Source organism: Falco naumanni, chromosome 5, assembly GCF_017639655.2.
Source record: "Falco naumanni isolate bFalNau1 chromosome 5, bFalNau1.pat, whole genome shotgun sequence".
Lineage (NCBI taxonomy): Eukaryota > Metazoa > Chordata > Aves > Falconiformes > Falconidae > Falco > Falco naumanni.
Window position 1 is genome coordinate 4,411,519 of NC_054058.1, and position 21,525 is coordinate 4,433,043.

A 21,525-nucleotide genomic window follows, 5' to 3' on the forward strand; every position below is an offset into this window, starting at 1 on the left:
GCCTGGAGCTCCGGGCGCCGGGGCTTGGACAGAGGTGAGACACCACCGTGGGAAGGAGGTACCCTACTCCTGCCAACGAGGCGCCTGGTGCCAGTGCAGAGAGCGTGGGTACTTCCTGGGCAGGACCTGGAGGAAAAGGCAAAGCAGCGGAGAGCTGGGTGATCCTGCTTTGCCCGGTGTGTTCAGCAAACTCTGCTGCCTGCCCAGCTGCAGGGAGGTGACTCCAAGCCTACTTACTGCAGGCATCCGATCAAGGCTGATATGTGCCTGCCTGGCTGGAGAGGCACCGTCAGCCGGTGGCAGAGACAGGGAAAGTCTGTGCCAATGGATGTGAGGCTGGAAAATGTGTCAGGCTGAATCCTACAAACATCTTTCTGTGTCAAGGGAGATGAAAGGTTTCTTCAGTGGGCCGTTCAGGCACATGTTATCGTCCACGTTATCTGATGCCCTGAGCAGGGCTAAGGTGAAATTTGGGTCTGTCATTCAGGATATAGTCACTCCCCCATGTAGCCAAAGCTACTGTCCAACTCTTGCAGCTGCTATGACACATAGGTTACTCCATTTTTATTTATTTTGAAGCTTCCCAGATGCCTATAAACATGCTGGGCTGCATGCAAATACTCACAGCCTGATGGCTCAGGCAAAGAGGTGAGCACCACCTGCCTCAGCAGTGCTGCCACCCGAACAGGAGGAGCATCCTCACTTCTGGTCCTCTGCAGCTGCTCCCCTGCATGGTCTGCGGCTGATGCCTGCTGTTCCCCACAGCAGGTTGCTGAGAGGTGAAGTGGCTGCACAGTGCCTCTGCCTGAGACACACAAGCAGTGGGGCACATGAAATTACGGCGGGCAAGCACAAGGGCATCGGTGATGGAAAGCCAGGCTTGAGAGGAGGTGTATTTACAGGTAACATCAAGAAAATCTGGCAGGGAAGTAGGGAAGTTTGGAATAGAGCTAAGGAGTAGGAAGGTCACTGGGGAGCAGTTTGGCCATGAGACTCAGCAATAACGTTTCTGTACTCCTACAGCTTTCAGCCTGACAGGCAAAAGAAGAGCAGAAGCCTTGAGATCTGGTTCCATCCCCAGCCATGCACCCTTGGGCCAGGCCTTAGCTTCATGTGGGTTTTGGCTGGAATTGTGGTTAAATAGCATTGCCAACTGGATTACTTTCGCCTAGGCAGAGATGGAGGAGGTGGGTGCAAGGAGGAAGAAAAGTCAGTAAAAGATGAAGCAGAAAGTGAGGCACCCCAGGGGATCGGTGGAGAGGCTCAGCGTTTCTTCAGTTGTTTCCCAGGCCTGGAGAACCACTGATGGGGTTTTGTGATAAAGAACACACCCCACTATACATGTTTATGGCTGCTCTTGGTACAGAACTGTTTTGAGGAAGCAGCAAGGAGAAAAGAGAGAAGAGGAACAAGGTGGCAATAAGAACAACAGCTTGCTCTGAGAAAGGTGACCAGGTGAAGGGAGGCTGCAGAAACATGAACAGACTTCAGATTTGAGTCAAAAGTGATGTGCAGCATCAGCAAATACATTTTACACAAGAGCTGTTTGCACATGACCCTCACTGTGATGTGGCTGTCAGGACACTGTGCTGTTGAAAATGTGGCTGTTCTACAGGATTCTGTGTCTGGGAAGTATGACCACTTTGTTTTTTAGAAACTTAGATGCTTTTCTGTCAAAAGAAGGCACGGTTTGGAAGGCAGAGAGGGCACAATGGACAAGTGTAGCAAAAGGCAGAGATACAGTGCTGCTATGGGACAAGGAGGGGTGACTTCAATGGCATGTGCACTGGTGACTGATCTTCAGTGTTCACACCTCTGAGTTTTTTCCCTCCCAAAGTTCTGTAAAAGGGATATGGCACATGTGTCCCTTTTCCACAGTGTGTGCTGGCCCCCTTCCCGCTGCATGAGCACGCACTCCTCTCCGTGGTCTCCTCATGGCTCCTTGACTAAGCAGACACGTGATGTTTAGACGTGCAGTGTCATGGTACAGCCAGACCAGTGGAGCTGCTTAAGTGACACAGAGATATGTGAAAGGAGAAGCTGTGGACTGTATGCCATTTTTCTGCCTTTTAAGTATATACATCATGGTCGACGACTTCAGGATCATTTTGTTTCAGGGACAGTCTCCGTCCTTCAAGGTTGCTATGTACAATGTTCATTTTTTTTCTTTGCTCAGTGTCACAGTTGTTTTGGAAGACATTTTACATGCCACATTCTCCACTTATGCTGCAAAGGGCAAATCTAGACACTCGCATCAACATTTTGGATTGCCACGTGGCGCAGGAAGGAAAGGTGAGGTGTTGCAGTAATTAAATCCTTGGCTGGCACTAGTTGCATGTGACAACGCTGGTAGTGAAAACACGAGTATGTGTCTTTGGCAGACCCAGCTGGAGCCAAGCGAAAGGCGACGATTCCTTGGGCAGGCTTAGATTAGCGGTTTTAGGTCTCAGCTGTGAGGGCAGTCCTCACATACAAAGGGCCGCAACAAACAGCAGGAACCACCATCTTCTCAAACTACGTTGGCTCAACCTGTAGAAAGATGCTAGTGCGGCAGTAAAAGAGGAACCGTTTGCGGATGTACCACACATCTGAATTTGTGATCACTTGGCTTCTGTGCTGTGACAATGTTCAGAATCGCTGCCCCTGGGCACTGTAGGGGGGTACACACAGGCAGTTTGCAGTCGACCACTCCAGACGGGTTGGGAGAGAGGCAGGAACTGTTCTATCATCCTGTTTAACAAAAGAAGGCATGATTTTCTGTTGTCTGAATCTCTAAAATCCCCACTGAGGGAAAGGTACCATAGCTAAATGGCTGTTGAATGTCACATCCAGGCTGCCCCTGGGGGCTGCCAGTTGGTATGGCCATGGTGATGCTGCTTCATGCAGGTGAGATCCTCACTCTGCTCCTTCACAAGAAAGATGTTTGCCCTTGCTTAAATGTTTCCTCAAGGTAAGAGTAACAAGGACTGGAAGGTGCGGGCTACTACTTGAGCAGAGAGGCTATTCTGAAGTAAAAAGCTGCTCAGAAAACTGCCAGGAAAAGAAAATCTGAAGACACCACAATGTGTTAGTGCACTGTACCATAGCTGAGAGTGTGCTGGACCATGGGAGACACTTTTCCCTCAAGGATACCAGCCTACTGGGAAACTGAGGAGCATAACCCTTACAAACAACTTCGAGGAGGCAATGAATCACTGTTGGAAAAGGTACATGATTTAGCTGGTTATCTGCTGTAAACTTATGAAGGGAGCTATACCTTCCCCCAGTACCTCACTTGAAATGTCTCCAACATTACTGACTTGAAGTGAGGCCGTAGTACTCATTAGTAGTACTTATACAGCTGGAGGCTATATAAGAGAGAGGCAAGGAGCACAGCAAGTTCGCAGGGGTTACAGCCCCCCAGGTACCAGTCACACAATCTATCTGATCTCATCTGAGAGAAGGGGCACAGGGGAGACAGATGTTTGACAACGAACTTTATACGAAGTGGTAAGGTGATGTTTACAAAGGGGTGCTTTTTAAAAAGGGGACTCCAGATGTTTTCTTTTGTTCAGCACAGGCTACGTCCCTTTGCCAGGGAATGCAGAAGCTGCTTAACTAGAGAGATGAGCGACTCAGGGAAAAAATCATCACTTGCTTTGCTATTTAAGCAAAGATGCTTTCTCGTAATGATAACCAAAGCAGGAGGCAGCATCTCTTGGCAAACAAAGTGACATTAAAAGCATTTGCTGGAAATGCTTTCCACTTTGTTTCTGAAAAATGTTCAGAGTGTGTTGATAGAGTAGCTGAGGACTCAGTTGTGCAGCAGGGGCCCAGCTACTGTAATTTGAAGTTTGGGAGGGGAAGGACCAGAGGGGTGGTGAAGACCCTCTAGAGGGACCTAGGACTTTCCCCCTCCAGGAAGCTTCTTATATTAAATCCACTAATCACTTGATGCCATCTGGCATAATCCAAAGACAGAAAACATGCTCTTCCAAAGCATGTTTAGAAGCTACTGGGATACGTCATCTCTGGCGGGGGGATGATTCACCAGCACTGGAGAAGAAAACCACTGGGGAAATCATCCCTAGCATACAGATGAATCCGGGAATAGAGCCCAGCAATGTTCCTTTGAACACATCATTGCTCTGAACCCATGGGATAAAGGCAGCAGCACGGGCTGACACAGGCCACGTCTATTCCTCAGTGAAAACGAGCTGTGCAAAGCAGCACAAATGCTTTCTTTGCATTCTGCCTGGCTTCGGGCTCTGTGGCTCCTTCGCAGTCAACCCATGGGACTGCTTTAGAGCCTGTGCCTGGCACCAAGGTGTCACATTGAGTATACATGGACTCCTGTGGTCCCAAACGTGGTGGGAACCATGGTTCCACCGTGCCTGAGGCAACACTCATGGTCTGCAGGGTGGAAGCTAGGCAAGGCTAATCCCAGGGCTGTCCCCTAAAGCATCGGTGGCTGAAGGTGCTGGGATGCACACTGCTGGGCAGGAGTCACTGACTCCCAGACCCAAGTTCCTATGTGAAGGAAGCAGACGCTTTGCAGGAGCTGGTCTGAGATGAACTGAACTCCCACAGGAGCTTAGGCTTGTCTGTCACCCCACAGATCTCTCCTCAAAGTGCAACTGGTCCTCCTCACAAAAAACACCAATGCATTAGACCTTCAGATACAAGCCCCAAACCCTGTTGAAACAGGGAGAGAATAAACCAGGAGTGAATCTACTACTGCAGCTACTCCTTGGAAAGCTATCAGCTATGATAGTACTTAGGGCAACTGAAAAAAAACAGTGTAAGAGTCAAGCCAGCTAACTTTGCCCACTGCCTGCCCATCACCCCAGCTCGCTTGCGCCCATTGAGTCTCACAGGAATTTATAAAATCAGAAAAGCTTCCTTGGCCTTGTGGGTATCTTACAGAGCCTCAGCACAGTGAAGGAAAGGCTTACATGCAAATGGGACTCCACACTAATCATTTATGTATCAAGGCCTTGAGTGCACCTGTGTGGTTTAACGACCCTGAGCAGCCTCACCTGGACCCACCACCAATGCGCCCACCACCATTGGTCCAGGAACTGCATTTAGGCTCCAGCCCAGGCTCTCAATCTTGGTCTGAGCTGTGTTGCGGGTAGTCTTATCTTTAGCTCCCTCAACTGAGTAGATCTCCTGCATGAGCTCAGGACCTGGCTCTTGTCATTGCATCCATCACTGGACTGTCAGCAGCACCTGCTCCTGCCCTGAGCACTGTTTGGATACCGTAGGGCTGTGCCCTCTGGTCTGAGAGGATGCTGTGGTTATTCTCATCTTCCCTTGTGGTGCCTCCTGATGCCAGGTGAGTGACCTCAACCTCGAGGAAAAAGGGTGGGAAAAGTGGAGTGTTTTGTTGGTTTCCTCAGTAGCTGCTGACCCCCCAAAAAACTATCTGCATTATTGCTTCTGTTATGGAAATAAAGGGATTCAGAGTAAGAGATCGCTAAAAGGAAATGACAGATAGATTTCCAATTTGTCCCATGTGGAAAAGAAATGCCAGACTTTCTTCTTCACTTGCTTTTTTTCTACTCTCTTTGGTGCCAATAGCTTAAACAAGTCTGCCTTACAAATCAGGAGCTAGAATTATACTTCTTAAAGAAAGAAGCTGAAATGAAGAATATATATGAGTATTAGAATGTGCAGGGAATCTGCATTACCTTCTAAGAGCAAAAACCAGGTATGTTTTTACTGTGCCGCTAACATGTGGAACTCACTGCCTTGTGATAACTTTGGGGTCAGAAGCTCAGCAGAATTCAGAAGGGATGTTGAAACAGCCAGTGAGGGCACACAGAATGACATGAGGTTAAAAATGCAGAAGGGATGCAAATCTTCATGCTTGAAGGTATCTGCTCGCTAATAACTGGTGGAATTAAGGAGGAATCTTCCCCTGTTGGCAGGTTGCTCTTCTGCAGCTTCTCATGGCTATCACAGTGGGAGCCAGGACCCTGCACTGCGTGACCTGCAGATGTGACCTGCTCTAGCAGTAGTTTTGCTTGTTTCCTCATTCTGTGAGACACCCAGAGACTAATGGCAGGGGAGGCATTGAGAACATGGTGAGGTGGCAGCAGGTTAGTAGAAGGTGAAATTATCTGTACAGTGACGTGTTGATGGATGTGTGAATTGCACACAAACACAATATACGAAGCTGTGCAGCAAAAAAAAAAAAAGCGGCACGTGCTTCTAAGCAGGGTCTTCTTTGCTGTGGAGTTCTCACTCCTGCTGCTTATCTTCCACCTCCAGTCTTACCAACAATACTGAGCAATCTGTAAAGTGCTGTGAGGTTGCAAACCTGCTGGTTTCTTAGGGCTGCTGCAGGATGGTGCCGTAGAAGGGAACGGGGCCTGTGGCTGTGAGCCACCGGACAGTGCTCTGGGCTGTGTGAGGCAGGTATGCCTCACAGATGTGATGAAGAAGAGAAGTGAGAACTCGAGGGACAAGTATTCAGTCACTGTCAGAGCCAGGACAAGAAATTGGGCTCTCTGTCCCCTTACACATGCCCAGCTGTTTGCCAAGGCTGCTGAACTTGTATGAGACCTTTGTGCTGGGAGACCTAGAGGAGTGTAAATGAAAGGAGCAGGAGGATTATCTCTGTGGGGACAAAGAAACAAGTTTCCTCCTATCTTTCCTTTCTAGGTTAAAAGAATGATGGAGGAAAATGTTTAGGGGCTTACTAGAATTTTGTTTCAGACAGTGGCAAGTCCTAAAAATAATATTGCTGTAACTGTTCTACTCTTCTGTTGTGGCAACAGACTGTCCCCATAATGCCCCGTTTTGTCTCTATTTGTATTGTACTCACATTTCCCAGCCATGTCTCAAATGGGATACAAAGAAGGAAAGTAGAACTTGCCCTGAAAGTGTCACCCCTAATTAATATCCTCCAAGGCAGCTCCCTAATTAGTATGCAGATCTAGTTTCAGTGCAGCTTGTTAATGGGCTCACTCCTCAGAGAATGGTAATTAGGTATGACACTGATATACTATGGTGTTACAGGGACCTGCCACCAGGCTGGATCCACTCGGCAAGTGGCTGCCACCATAGCAGGAGAACAGGTCCTGCCTGGGCAAATCCATTTTGGCTGAGAACAGAGTGAAACAAGAAGGGGTGATCTGACATGGTGGAAGAAAGAAGCCCGAGGTGCGATCACAGATCTGGTCGGCAAACAGGGTGAGCAAAAGAACCTCACTAGCTCATGTCCTGCATTCTCCACACCTATGACTGCTCATGCCCATCATTCATGTGCTGCAGCACCTCTTCCTTGCAGAAGTGTTCTGAAGTTGCTCTGTCCAGCTCTGAAAAAGCATATCGCTTCTGTCCTTTAGTACTCCTGTAGTATCCTGTTTCTTATCTTCCAATAACCAAAAAGTGTATATGTTTGTTTGATAGTTTTGTGACAGTGGCAGTAAGGGACAGAATCATTTTGCAGAAGCAAAATCTGATTCCTATGGAAACATTCTTTGCAAAACCTTTGTCTGTCTCTGACCTCTTCTGCTTGGACATCATTTGGAATGCTGGAGATGGGGGGGGTGGGGGGATAAACCAGCATAAATCCTCCAAGGCCTCCCACCATAGTAGGCTCGTGGAGCAAGAGGAGACAAGCTGAAAAAAAGAGGTCAGGCCAAAATGCTTGATTCCAACATGCTGAGCCATCAAGTGACTAAAATCAAGCCTCTTTGAACAGGTGAGTCAACACTGACTTGAACAAATCTTTTCATTTGGGCTTCTTCAGCTTTCTGGAGTTGTTCACAGGTGCAGCTTCTGTATTGGTGGCACCAAGGAGTCTGCCAGACCCCCCTCTTGCAGCAGTTGCCCATGAGCCCAGATGTACAGTATTTTATCCTCAGTGATTACTATGATCCTCTGAGCGTACGGGCACCCTCGCCTTCTCTGTGTACTCTTATAACCCTCTTTCCTTTGCCCCACAGGGCCAGTTCAGCAGGAAGAAGGCTCCCCTCTGTCCTATGGCCAGGACCCAGGACCACCAGCTTCGGGCCAGAGAAATCCTTGGTGTGAGCTGCTGGTTCCCACAGACAAGCCTTGCAGTTTGTCAGGTGTGGGTTTTCTGTGAAGCCAGATACTTGTGCATGAAGTGATAGTGATTCGCCACGGCAGCTGATAGCAATATAGCTCTTATCAAAGGAATGTGAGGGAAGGAGGGAGCCAGCGTGTAGCATGAAGGCTCCATTGATAAAGACCTGGATTTTTTCCCTAGTACCATTTTCCATGTAGTCATGAACTGAGCATGTCTTCCCCGCCCCCCCCCCCCCCCCCCCCCCATTAGTCAAACCTTTCTGAGCAGCAAATGAGAGGAGCTTCTGGAACCTGAAAGTCTTCTGGGTAGAAATAATCCTTTGTTACAAGCCTAAGGCTTAGAGTTTAAGAGATTTTTAGAAAACAGTCAATGAAAGGTCTGAGCTCAGGAAAGTTAGGAATTGAAAAGAGGCGGCATTAGGGAGTGAGCTTTACAAATCATGTATTTATTGCCTTTAAAGCTGAGGCAAGTCAAGGCCAAACAACATGGAGCTGAGTAGGTGAGCCTTCCGTACCCCTTGGGGTATCCTGATGGGAGTCATCTCTTTAAGGGTACCTGCACAAGAGGTTTGGTTTGCTTGTACACAAATTCCCTTTGTCTCCTGAAAGATACACAGTAAAACTCTGGGGGTTTTCTGCTCTTTAAGATCTACTTCAAAAATATCAGGGCTGTTAAGGCTGAGCTTTCCTAAACTTGCTGAAGGATTCACTCTTGAACTAAGAGGTCCCTTTCCACACTTAAGAGTCTTAGCAAAGGTCTCCTACCCCTCTTGCTGAACGAGGCACTAGAGTAAGGCAAGTTTCTGAAGTGTGGAGATGTTGAACTCTGCTACAGCAAACAAGGTAGATTTGTGTTCACGTCCCAAACAACTGGCTGGATTCTAACATCCCGAGCTGCTTACCATCCCTGATGCTTAGGGAAGCGTTGGGCACAGCCAAAGCAGTAGCTCTGTAGCATCTGAATCCTATTCTTGTCAATATGCCTTGGACTGAATGAGCGCAGAGCAGTTAAGACTCCAGTCCCTCCCTGGCACCTCTGAAACAAGTAACATTAAGAGATGCTTGGTCTAAGTGCACAGCATTTGCTTTTCACCAAGGAATGGATAGTCACCACAGCACTTCTCAAGCTGGGTGCTTTGTAGCCAAGAGGACTTGTGATCTTGCTTAACCTGGATGGGACAGGATCAGATACTTGTGTTTGTCCCCTCATGTCCTCTGATTATGTCCTTGAACTGTGCCAGCTCTAAAACCTTTTCCCATGTCTCCTGTACGGATCACTGGAGGAATTTGAAATGCTAACCTGACCTTTTGTCCCCTTAACGCATTGTCCCAAGACAATTAGGTGGAAGAGACATTTCAGTTGCCCTCGGATATTTCATAACTTTAAATATTTTATAACAAATTAAATGTTAATTGTGTGCTGTCCAGGGGAGAAAATCATTGTAGTATTCAATTAACATTTAATATATTAGCCATCAAATATTTAAATAGCTCCTTTCCAATGGATGTATTTCTTCTGCATTTTCTGTGTGGGTCCCTGACGTAGCTTTCCAGAAAACTTTTCACCAAGATGCTACAGCAGAATAACTTTACAAGGGTAGAAAAAAGATCATGTTTCTCCCCGTTTTCTTGCTTTTGAAGTTTTCCAGCACAATATAGAAGCTCTGGATACTAGCATGGGGAAAAATCAACAAGCTGATGGCCCCTGCAGTATTGCTTTGCTCTTCTGCTAGCTCACCCTGACTAAAAGTCGTGACATCTCTGAGAAGGTGCCTAGATAGCTCTTAATTATACAGTTGCCCCCTGAAGTCCCTTCAGTGCCTCTTTGTTGCACTGTGCATCAAAATCCGCTTCTGTTCTCAGGGCCCTACATCTCATGGCTCCTGCTTAGGCTTCTGATTTTACGGCTTCTCCCCTTAATCTGTCCTCAGCGATCACTTCTTTCAAGTTCTTCACTGACATGCTTGTCATCTCTCCTGTCACCCTTGTGTGCCTTTAATACTTTCCTGTAAGGTCTGTTCATCAAGCTGCTATTTTTTTTTTTCTGCAACTAGCACACCTTCTTCCCATCCCCTAAAAAGAAATGGGAAAGTTCACTTGTTACAATAACAAAACAGCTGTGTCTGTGAGGAAGAGATAACATCACTGCATACCTGCACGTAACAGAGGTTGCATGTTAACTAACAGCAGGGTGTGGTGATTCCATAGAGCAATGTGTGTTAGTAAGCAAGATGTACATTAATCCTGTGAAGTCATGTCGTAAAACAGAGGCTGTGGGGCAGGCAATGGCTGGGGGAAGTCTCTTGTGCTGGACTGACTTGGTAAATGACTTTACGGTTCTAATATTAATGGGCTGAACACGAGTACTTGGGACATTGTTCAGGGACAGGGTAGGAGACACAGGTTTGCCTCATATCTTCTATTTTGAGAGGTGCTTTGTCTCAGTGGGCAGATAGCCATGCTTGCAGATGTTGACCTCTGCACTCTGGCAGCACAGCAGCCTGCTTGTGAAGTGCTGCTGGTGATTGCAGGGAGCTGGGTTACAGCAGAACTGTTGTAGAACCCTTCAAACAGAAAATCCTGCCTGGATCCTGAGGACAATTAGTTTGTGTGGTCCTTGCCAAGATCCCAGACACATTCCCCCCATTTGTTGGAGAAATCGATTATCAGGTTTTGAGTCTCGCTCTGTTCCAAGGTGTGATGTTTGCATGTTTCCTGGCTGGCCTGGCAGAATGTGGCACATGGCTCCTTGCTGCAGAGCCCTCGGTGAAATGGATTAAGTGGATGTATATTGGTGTACTCGTTCTAGGTCCTGTTTCAGTCTTGGGGTCGACACATCAAAAATTGAAAATGGCAGAGTGAAGTACAAGAAAAAAAAAAAACAGGATTGGGAATATTCTCATCTGCAGGGAAGGCATTGATGTTTCTGTCTATTTAGCTTATGGAAGTGAAGGGTCTTGATATGGAATAAAACCAACAGGGGAAGGATTTGTCTGATCTAAGACAGCTCTCTAAAATAATACTCAAAGATGCGAAGAGATCTGAGAAGTGGAGAAGGAAGCTAGACAAACGGGGGTGGAAATAAGGCACAGCAGTAATGAACTGTTGGAAGAGCTCTGTCAGAAGCTGGGGAATTCACTAGCACTCAGCCTTCAGCCCAGCCCTGGCAGCCTCCTACATACAGTGTGAGCCAGGAGTTAGTGTGGTGCAGGAACAGTTGGTGGAGGCTATGTCCTGTGCTCTGCAGGAGGTTACAGCAGCCCTGGTAGCTCTTACTGTCTGTATTTGGATAATAAAAGGTGATAGTCATGGTTCTGTGGCCTGCCTCTTCTGCTCCTTCATGGTATGTTATCTTCAGGGCATGGAAGGGATTTCGGAGGCCATGGACCTTGGCATTTCTGAGATATTCCCATACTCGGTATATTTGCATTTCCCAGCTTTCTTGCAGGTCAGCTGTGCCAAGATGCTGTAGCCAAAAGCTACCTAGTTTAGGCCATTTCCATGTGTTCATGCCTATAGGCGGCTATGCTTGCGCTCTGTGGCATCCAGTGCTAGAAACTTGTGCCTGAATGGTGGCATCCGTGCTACGGGGCGGTGTTCTCTGTGCTTACCCTGGCCCTGTCACAGCTGTGAGGCTGGCTCTCCTGACTTTACTGCTGTGCCTACCTTCTCTCCCAGGGGAAAGCAGGGTGCTGGGCAAGCAGGAGAGAGCAGTGTGGTCTCATTCCAAGAGCCCACAGTGTAAGACTGTTGTGTAAATGCTGCTAATCTGAGGTTAACTCCCATTGCCCCTCCTCCTCTTACCTCTACAATAAATTGCCCACATATCTTCTTGATGGCCTGTTTAAAGTAGAACAGATCAATTATATAGAAATATACATGTAGTACTCTAAAATAACAAGCCCTTAGAAACACCACACAGAGCCTGCGATGCAGTTTGCAGAACATGGAGCTAATTGGTGTGAAACTGCTATTTACAGTTTATCTCCTTGCCTGTAGGTTTCTGGGAGGGAAGGAATAGGGATGTCTGAAAGAGGAGGGATGCTCTTTGCAAAAAGTGCTGTTTCTGTGAGAAATAGAATGTCAGTGGCTATTTCTCTGGCTTTCATGCAGTCAGGGATGCTTCTGCTCTGGAGTCCTAACTCTTTTCCCAATCAGTGCAGTACTCTGTTTTTCCATTTCCTTGAGGGCCAGTACTTTAACTGTATGTGTGGAGAAACTTTAGAGTGGCTTTTAGGAGCTGAAGAACTTTTAAAGGTTTGGATAAATGTTAATTTAGTGTTTCATGTCTCCCTCCCTTCTGTGGTGGGAGCTGCTTGGGACTGTGTCTGTCTCATCACTTCGAGGGTAAAGCAGGAGAAGAGGTGGGAGGGAGGATGGAAGGTCATAGCATGTGCTCAGTACTGTTTCCCATCAGGAATGGGGGAGCAAGATTTGAGATTTAGTTGGTAATCATAAACTGAGAAGCATGAAACGTTATTGGGAAGCTTGCTTGTTTGAGAAGGTACCTGTGTGTGTGGGCACTTTACAAGGAGCGCTGGCTGCCAGCTTGCCAAATATCATCTCTGAAGGTGGAGGAAATATTTGACATTGCTTTGGGGTAGAGTTCCAGGGGATGGGACCAACTTGCTTAAGGAGCAGACATGAGAACTGCTGTAAGTAATGAACGCGTATTGCTTCTGCATGCATTTGTGTGTTGGAAGCTGTGCGGGACGTTTCCTGGTAACGGAGCAAATCTTTGGTCCTTTCATGGGCCACTACCAGAATTTGGCTTCCTTGGTCCATTTGGTCCATGGCTCTGCTCTCAGCAGTTCCTTCTCCAGCTGTGGAAAGCAGACTGGGAGAGCCTGCGGTCTGCCCTCAGTGGGGAAACGTCCAGTTCCCCTAAGCATATTTAGAGTACACTTTCTTACCTTGTGATTAAAGAGCCAAGATCTCTTTTAATATTCACAGCCTTGAAATAAAAGTCTGGCTGTAAAAACCTCATCTGCTTTTCTGAGATTTGAGGGATATGAGGAGGAGTGCTTCATGGGTAGACCATACATCTATGCCGGGGGGGGGGGGGGGGGGGGGGGGGGGGGGGGGGGGGGGGGGGGGGGGGGGGGGGGGCGCGTTGGAAAGGTGTCAGTTCCTCCAGAGTGAACTATGCTATAGCTAGAAGGAAGACTAAGTAGCACATCCCTATCTCTTGCAGGGATGCTAGCAAGAGAGGTAGAACTGCAGCCCGGGGGCAGGGCAGTAAAGCTGCTGTCCCCAGTGCTGGCACCTTTTGGGCTGCACGTGCTTCCTCAGTCTTGTCTGTGATCCTCTGAGGCTGCTCTTGTCTTTGCTGCTTTTCCTCATACATTTTCAGGCCGGCTGCCAACTTGACCATCCCCTCGTTGTCCTCTTGCCTTTGTGGTGGTGGTTCCAACCTTTTATTTCGGTTTGGTGCCTTCACTCCCGAGGAAGGGGCACTCTCCTCATATGTGCCACCGCTCCCTTTGCTGGAGCCATGGCCATCTAAGACAGGCAATGGTTTGGCTCCTGCCCTGCTTCCCAATGGCCTTGTGCCACCTCTTTTCCTTAAAAATCCCACAGAATCAGCACAGCCTTCCCATGCTGTCAGGAAACCTGCTCTTCCTTTTACCAGGAGAAGGGGCCTGCCTATTTTCATCCCTCAACCTAGTTTCACAGCTGCACCCATACCCTAAGCCTAACCATATGCTCTGAGGACACTTGGTCCCATCTTTGCTTTGTCTTTTAGACTGTCTGCTCCACAGGAGGAGAACTGTGCCTTCCCACTCTGTGCAGCATCTGGCAAACTGAAGGCACCTGGCATACTGTCAGTACTTAACAGAAATTAAATAGTAATAATACAAAGATACCTAGAGAGATTAGAGACTTGGTACAAAAACAAATGAAGATTCAACTCGGCAAAAATGAAAGTTAATGCATCTGGCAGTGATGGGGATGTGGAGAAATGTAGCCCTCTATGAATATTTGAAGTGTGTAAACACCAAGCGGAGAAGGAATTAGTTAATGTGCGTTGGGCAGAGCTAGCAGTGATGGGAAGAAATAAGAATGAGAAAACCCTTATGGTGAAGTTCATTGAGCTATTAAATAATTTCCAAAAGGAAAAGCTAGAAATTACTTTGCCTGAGATGCAATAAAAATGCTATAACACACTGACTGAAATTCTGGGACCACTCAAGTCAGTGAGGAAATTTGCTCTGACACCACCGGAGCCAAGATTCCCTCCCCAGATAAAAGTGAAAGTGAATTGGCAGAAAAATTGACCTGTGATTGAGTGTTCGCTGTTTTCAAAGCTGTTTTGATCGTTTCCTACCAATGCAATATATAAAGGTGGCTTATGAGGAAAATATAAACATAAAATACCAAGTATGGCATTGTATATAAATAAGACCAATCTTTTACAGATTCAAGGCACCATTATTCTACATAATCACAGCATGCAAACATCTGCAGAGCATGCAATTAATGCATGGAGGTATTTAGTATCCGCACCATATAGGTTCTTGGGGAGCTGGTAGAGAACAGTAGCTTTCAATCTCTGTCAGTCTGCAAATCCCTACAAAACTTCCTGAGACTGAGGACCCCTGTATGGTGAATCAACATAAGTCTTCCATAAAAATAAGAAAACTGTAGATATATCTCATGGATCTCTAAGGGACCAGAAGCAGAATGGGAAAGCTCTGGCAGGAAGATGACCAGGTTCTATTTAGGTGTGATAGATGTTTGTAAGGCGGTTATACTTAGCTGTATTTTGATGTAATTACTATTTTGTGGGTTTTCAAATGCAACATTTTCATTTTTGGAAAGCCTTGGCTGATACGGAGGGCTCAGTGCATAGAGTGCAACCTGCATGCACTTGCATTTCTTTACATACTCCATGTTGTAAATGCATGCATACTTCTTTACATACTCCATGCATACTTTGAAGTCAACCTAGAACTTACCTGCAGCTGAGGAGTTAAATGGAAGCAGCAGTCAGTCCTGGATGAAGGTTAGTGATCCCAGCTGCTCATCACCAGAAGTTACCACCCTCTGGCACAGCTACAATTCTTGACAAAACTGATAGGTGGCCTAAATAGTTAGGGGTTGATTATTCATGTGTCTCTCAGGAGATCAGAGATGACAATAAATTGCAGCAGTGAAGAAGTAGTTGGCCTTGGTAACTTTTTACTCCCCAGCTGCAGCCCATGTAAGATGTGTGGGCACAGTCCCAGCTGAAGAAAGCTTTTTGTTGGGTGGTGGTTTTATTTTTTTTTTCCCCCTTCTGCTTGCTGAAAGTCTTTGACATGTGGTGGTCTGGAGTGAATTCTTCCTTCCCGTGTGAAAGAGGGAATAACAGGTAGGAAGTAGCAATCAAAAGCTCCTGACCTGGAGAGATGAGAGCAGTATGGTCTGCAGCTTTTGAGGGACGTCGTGACAGCTGGCAACAGAAATGGAAATTTTGTCCTGAAGGCAGTTCTGACATTTCAAAATTCTATGTTTTCAAACTGGGATGAAAGCCCCAGTTGGGCTACTGACTTAATTTGTGAAACACACATAAAGTATTTTTAGTTTAATTGCAACATAAATATTTTAAAGATATCTGAAATAATTTGTGAAATATGTATTTACACTCAAAGGTGTTTTGATAAGTGATTCATTTTATACAGTCAATATATTCATGGATATGCTACACAGCTCGGTTCTGTCAGATCACCGTCTGCTGACAGAAGGCTATAGTGTTTTTAAAGATTTCAGCTAAGGAATATAAAGCTCCTGTTCCCCTGAGAAGAGGAATACCAATCATGGTTACAAAAGGAGAGGATTTTGTATGCCAACATCATACTTACACTCATTTTGAGCTGGTATTTTAATGTTTCTTTTTAAGGCCAACCTATTCTTAATTTTTCATGTCATTCTACGGCCTCAAAGTGTGGGTGTCCCTAATTTAGAGGGGTAAAGTCCTAAGAAATGTTAAAAGATTCATACTGAAGTAAAAAAAAAAACCCAACACTGGAAATGGGAGGCAATTTTTTTACACTGGCAATTCACCTGCCATGGAAGCTTACTGAGGAGACTGGTTAACTCATCCTCCTCTGGAATCTTTCTGTTGAGCCTGGGTCTTTCCAAGAGATTTGTTTTTTAACATGTCCTCAAGTATTGAACCTGATGGTATTTGCATGGGGTGGTAGAGGAAAGTAAAGACCCCTTACCACCACTGTCTGAAATTCGCATGTCTGTAGGGAGCCCGTACCAAGGTGTAGTGACCCAGTGTCCCATTGTGACGGCTATCAGCTGGATATAAATGATTAACTGCTCTGATGCATCCTCAAGGAGGCATGTGGTAGACTGAGGTTACCAGGAGAGCTTTTATGGTCGAAATGACTTACTGTTGTAGAATTAATCTTAAGCTTGGAGTTGTTATGGCTGTTTTCTGTGCAGAGCACAAAATAAGGTGGGGGGTGGAAGGGGTTTTCTGGGCTGCCTGCCTATATTTCTTTACAGCTGGAAGACCTGCATTGGAGGTCTTATCTTGTAGTGGGAGTGATGGCAGCTCAGCTATTCAAGCTCTTAGATTTCTTAATCATTACAGCACAAGATCGCATAAGTCTTTGAATTTTGCCAACCTAACAGAATATATTCTCCCTCTCTCCTGGAGAAGGTCAGAGAGCTACTTGGCCTTATCTCCTTGAGATGACCTTCAGACTGAAACTGTATTACAAATTTCCACTGTTCTATCTTTCCGACAATTCAAAATTACGTTACTCTCACAAATTAACTGAGTCTCTGCCCCTGTCCTTGCCCTTGGCTCCTGATGGATTTTATCATTTAATGAAGCCTGATTCATTTTTTCCCCAAGTTTTATCATTTATTATTAATTTTAAACTTTTTTTGGGTTCAGAGAGATCATGAGGTTGCACAGTAAGGCCATGCTGTATTTATAAACCTGCTAAAAACTTACAAACAGGAGGTAATGTGCATATCTCTGTGGTACTAAGTCATTACATTAGGGAATCGGGAGACACAAACAGCACCACTAAATCATTGTGTTGTGGATTATGAAATCACAATATTAACTTTTTAGCTGGGAATGGAAAGACAGTTCCCTTTGTACTAATCATTGCTGTTGTTTGCATTGTAGTTGAGCTCAAAACACGAGTTGGACTTGAGCCCCATTAGATGAGGTGTTGTGTAAATTGTGCAGAGGGAGAAGACTGCTGATGTGTTTTACTCCCAGGAAGTGCTGATGAATTGCAATCATGGAGACTAATTAAAGCATCTGGATGGATAGATAAAATGGACATAAAACAGATTTAATTGACGGAGAGCAGGGGAAGGTTTGACAGTTAATTAATGTTTTTAATCAGTTGTGGATTTACAGGAGGAAAGGGGAAGGAGGAGGCTGATGGGGTCTTAGCCCTTGCTGATGGCAATGCCTTGTGTATGGGAGTGCCTGGGGTCACATGGAGCTAGAGTGTTCAGCCACCCATCTTTTTTCCTTTCTGCTCTAATCATGGATGCATTTGACCTCAAAAAATGCTTTTCATGTACAGATTTTCTCCACCTATCAATTTGCTGATCCCTTATACTTTTGAAGAGGTGTGCAGACACCTCGAGGAAATTCCCATGTGCAGATCCTTGCAACGCACATCAGAGACAGAAATAGACCGAGGCCATAGAGGTCTGCAGACCGCAGCTTGAAAACCATTCAACTGGAAAATGGGAAGTATTACACATACACTAGATATAGCCCTTAATGTTGTTCTGCCATTTATGTGTTAGAAGTAAGTCCTAAAGATGTGTCCCTAGACTGAAGTCTGTTAAGGTGAAGGATACAGTGAGCAAGAATACACATGGACTCCAGGCTTCCAGTGAAAATGTGGTTACTAATACTCGTGACCAGTGTGACTAGGGAGCTCTGAGTGGACTTTTCAAAAATGGCAATTAATCTTCCCAGCCTCCAACAGGGAGAAGGGGGAAACCATTGCAGTGGGTGCTAATGTGAGAGAATTTAATCTTATCCTTTCAAACCTCATAAACCCGAACAGGTCTTATAGAGGCTAAAATAACGCTGCCATTGCCAACATGGTTTTCTGGAGATATATGTGTACTTGATAGCTCTTCCCGTTGTTTGTCATATTCAAAAGAATACTAATTTCAGTGGAGAAAGCTCAGTATCAATTCCAAAGAGTATGTATATCCAATAGCAACTGCAATATGGCAATTACATGCACGGTTTCAAGTCCTGGTACTGACATGGCCCTGAAGTGCTTGCCTTCGTGGGGTTCTACAGTACTGCCATGCTGTGGGGACTGATGGAGGGATAAAAGAGGGAAATGACTCGCCCAAAGCTGCTCTTAAATGCAGGCTGGGAGGAGGGACAAGATCCAAACAATAGCAAGTGGAATGCACCGTGCATTTTAGAAAATCCCTGCTATTCATACTTAGTATAGCCTGAGCCTTCATGGCTGCTCTGAGATGTGCAAGAGAGCAGTGCAGGGATGCTTGAGTGGGTACTAATCAAATTATCTCTGGACTGGGAAATAATGAGTCTTGCTGATGCAGGCTTTACTGTGGGTCCTGTTGTAGCAACTGCACGACACTGTACCAAGTTGAATCCTGATACTTGAATGATACCTGGTATCATATCAGCTGGAGAGAGCTCGGGGAAGTCTGACTTATGTGCAGAGAATAAGTGTAAGAGATACCATTAGATGCTTAGAGCCTATCCTATGACAATCGGCCTTTATTATTAAGGGAGACCTATGTACGGGTGGCACTTTACCCAGGAATTGTAATATTTTTATCTTTTAATATCTGCAGCTTTGTAATAAAGACTAATCTTGTGCCTGTTCTCGCTGCAGAAGTCGCTTTGATTGTATGTTTGGGAGTGAACCAGTGACTCCAGCATCTTGCTCTGTAATTGGACACTGCTCCGAGGTGATATAAATGATGCTGTATGTTACCTGGCAGCAACTTAGTGTAACTTACAAGAGCGTACAGTCAGGAAATAAATGATGCAGGAGCAAAGGCAGCTCAGTGAAAGGTATAAGACAAAGTGAGAGTGGGAGGTTCTTTATCTTAATTCTACTTGGTAGTTGCTTTTCTATCTACCCAGTTCTATTGGCCTGTAAATTACAACTACTTATCAACCAGAGGTAAAATGCAATATCATTTCAGTCACTTTGAGTTTGACCCAAAGTGTTTATATCCATGAAAAAAAAGAATGATTGCCACTTATTTATTTATTTTTACAAAAATGATAGGCCATTATGCAGGAGAAATCAGCCTCAGCTGACATTCACAGCTGTTCTTTTATGTGGGAGGCAAGCAAAGTGAAAACAGTATGACACACATGTCTCTGCTGGACAGTATTTTGGAATCTGCAGTTAATCTGCTCAAGGGGGAAAAAAACATGGGGAGAATGCACTGCTTAGCAATAAAATACATCAATACACCCAACATCACCGCATCAATAAACAGTGATTAAATTTATAGCTCTAGCTTCACAGTTGTTGTGCCTGAAAACCCCCAGGGTGGCCTCAAAGTCCTCTGCTTCCAATCCAAACTGGTGAAGCTGCAGTGCTGCTGTCATCCAAGAAAATTTGCTTTGTATAATTCCAGATCTCTTGCATATCAAAGTTAAATACAAAAAAATTAGGATTCTTCCTGGGAAAGGCTTGATTAGAGAGGGTCTCCCATCACTTAGTGACCATCTAAGAAAAGGATGACATTGGTTACAATGAGTAGCATCAAAGCTGGAGAGAGGCAGGAGGAGCAGCTATTCTCTGCCTGTTGAGGCTTCCTCACTTCACCTACTGGGACGTTAGTACCTGCTTCAGAGACTGCAACCAACACTTTCAGCAAAGGCTCCTGATTTTCAGATACCCTCAGTTTCTGGCTGTGCTGGCTGAGGCACATGATAGCTACATGCAGGCCAGCTGTTAAAATGCTTAAAATGAACAGATGTGCCTGATATTGGGGGAATTAAGTTTTTTTTTAAAAGGGCAGTGGATCAACAAATGGACTAAATCTTTTCCAGGACTACCAAAGTCTGGCTTACAATATTGTCCCTGGATGAGTCACATGCCTCAGTGCTCCAAATTTTTCTTCTAGTATGACTGTTTCTCTCCCTTGACTGCAGATGGAGCCTGGGTCTGACAGCTCTGTATCCTAGGCAGTCCGAGATTCACATCGGCTTCTTGAATTTAGATGCCATAAATGAGTGAAGTCACTGCAGCCTCTGGCATGTAGCTGGGCATTCAAAATCAGGTTAGTATATAAAAAAAACCAAACCAACCACCAGAAACCCTGAGATTTCACAGGGAGGAACATGTGTCAACGTGACAGTTCAAAAGCATTTGGACTGTAGCTGAAATTGCAAGGGAAAGTAAGGCGGTGTGTGAATTACCTGTACAGACTGACCGGGATGATAAATCTGCCCTGTGGAGGGAGAGCTCTAGAACTCCATCCTCCACCTCTGCACACTACCCATTAAGTCTATGCTAGAACAGTAGTTTAGAGGGAATGTGTGAGTTACCTAATCCATGTCATGGCTTTCTCATCATGGTCTCCAGTTCAGGGCTACGCCAAGTGTTCTTGAAGTATCAGAACAAAAGATCATACAGGGGTCTTTAAATTTAAAAAAAAAAATAAATGTTTTTAAATCAGTGTAGTGAAAAAGGAGTTTTGTGCCTGTCATATAAGAAAAGAAATAATTGATATATCTTCTGATCAAAGAGGAGCATGCCATAAATGGATTACAGCTGATTTTATCTATATTGACTTTTACAAAGCACCCACCACTGTGGAATCTAAGCAAGGGAAGATCTGATCTATAGATATACAATCATGCATTATTAAAAAAATTAAATACAAGCCAAAATAGATGTTCTGTGAGGCAAAGGCAAATTTTCTGCTTGAAAGCAGCAATGAGCTTATTGTTTACTAAATATTTGTACTGGATTTTCAGCATACAGAGAGATCACAAGCAAGAGATACAAGCACAAAACAAACAAGAAAGTGAGAGCATACAACAGAAAGCAAAGCAAATCAGCGCATTACAGGATTTTCCAAAGCACAAATGATTTTCATGTAAAAAGCAAGTCTTATGCTGTATGAGATAAAGAAATGTTTAGCATAAACATGCATCACTGACACTGATAGCAGAAATGGATATTAGAATGAGCTGACCAGATTTTTCTGCCTTTTTTCCACCCCTGGAAATTTTCCAGTAAACTGTTAGTTTGCCGTTTTGTAATTCTAAAGCAGTTTTAGTTGGGTGATGACTTATCAACCTTCTTGATGACACTGAGCCAAGGTATGAGCTGGCACTCTCCCCGGGTGGTTTGAGGTCTGTGTGGGAGGCGAGTGAAGTCTCCCTTCCCTCGGTGCTCTGTGCAGCCTTGTAGCTGTGCCATTTGAGGTGCACTCCTTGGCATTGGCTGCTTGTCTTACAATGCTTGATAGTCGTCGTCCAGGCTGTGC

General features: G+C 45.4%; 2 long non-coding RNA genes across 7 annotated transcripts in view; both read left to right on the forward strand.

The window, feature by feature from the left end:
• On the forward strand, positions 1 to 20,462 carry LOC121088935. The gene is made up of 3 exons (XR_005828084.1): positions 1 to 6,083; positions 7,006 to 7,179; positions 20,183 to 20,462. It is a non-coding gene; the product is annotated as an uncharacterized LOC121088935 (long non-coding RNA).
• LOC121088934 overlaps positions 1 to 21,525 on the forward strand; it is an 87,693-nt gene that overhangs the window by 20,514 nt on the left and 45,654 nt on the right. The gene's annotated exons all lie outside the window — the stretch shown is intronic.